Below are 382 nucleotides of genomic sequence, written 5' to 3' on the forward strand. Positions count from 1 at the left end.
TGCTCGTTAATCAGCAAAGCGGGTCCTGTCCCTAATCCCTTCATCAAAATCGCCGGGGTCCTCACCCCCCCCCCCCCGCCCGGTGACAGACAGCAGCGCGGTTGCGGTCGGCAACACAGACGGCGCGAGAGGTGGTTTCGGGCGCAGGAGGGATCGAGCCCCTAGGACCCCTTCTCCCCGGCGAGTTACGCGCGTCTGGTCGATGGCCTTCTCGCTGTGACTTTAAAATATCTCTCTCGGCCGGATCGCGTTGCCGCGGTGGTCCTAAGCCGGTACTCGAGCGCCCGACGCTTGCCATTACGGAGGATAAGTTCGCTAGCAACACCTGATTTTCAATCCTTGATTCTTCCCACAAGTTGCCAAGCTCGCTAAACGGAAATAA

This window comes from Penaeus monodon, chromosome 15 (genome assembly GCF_015228065.2).
Source record: "Penaeus monodon isolate SGIC_2016 chromosome 15, NSTDA_Pmon_1, whole genome shotgun sequence".
NCBI lineage: Eukaryota > Metazoa > Arthropoda > Malacostraca > Decapoda > Penaeidae > Penaeus > Penaeus monodon.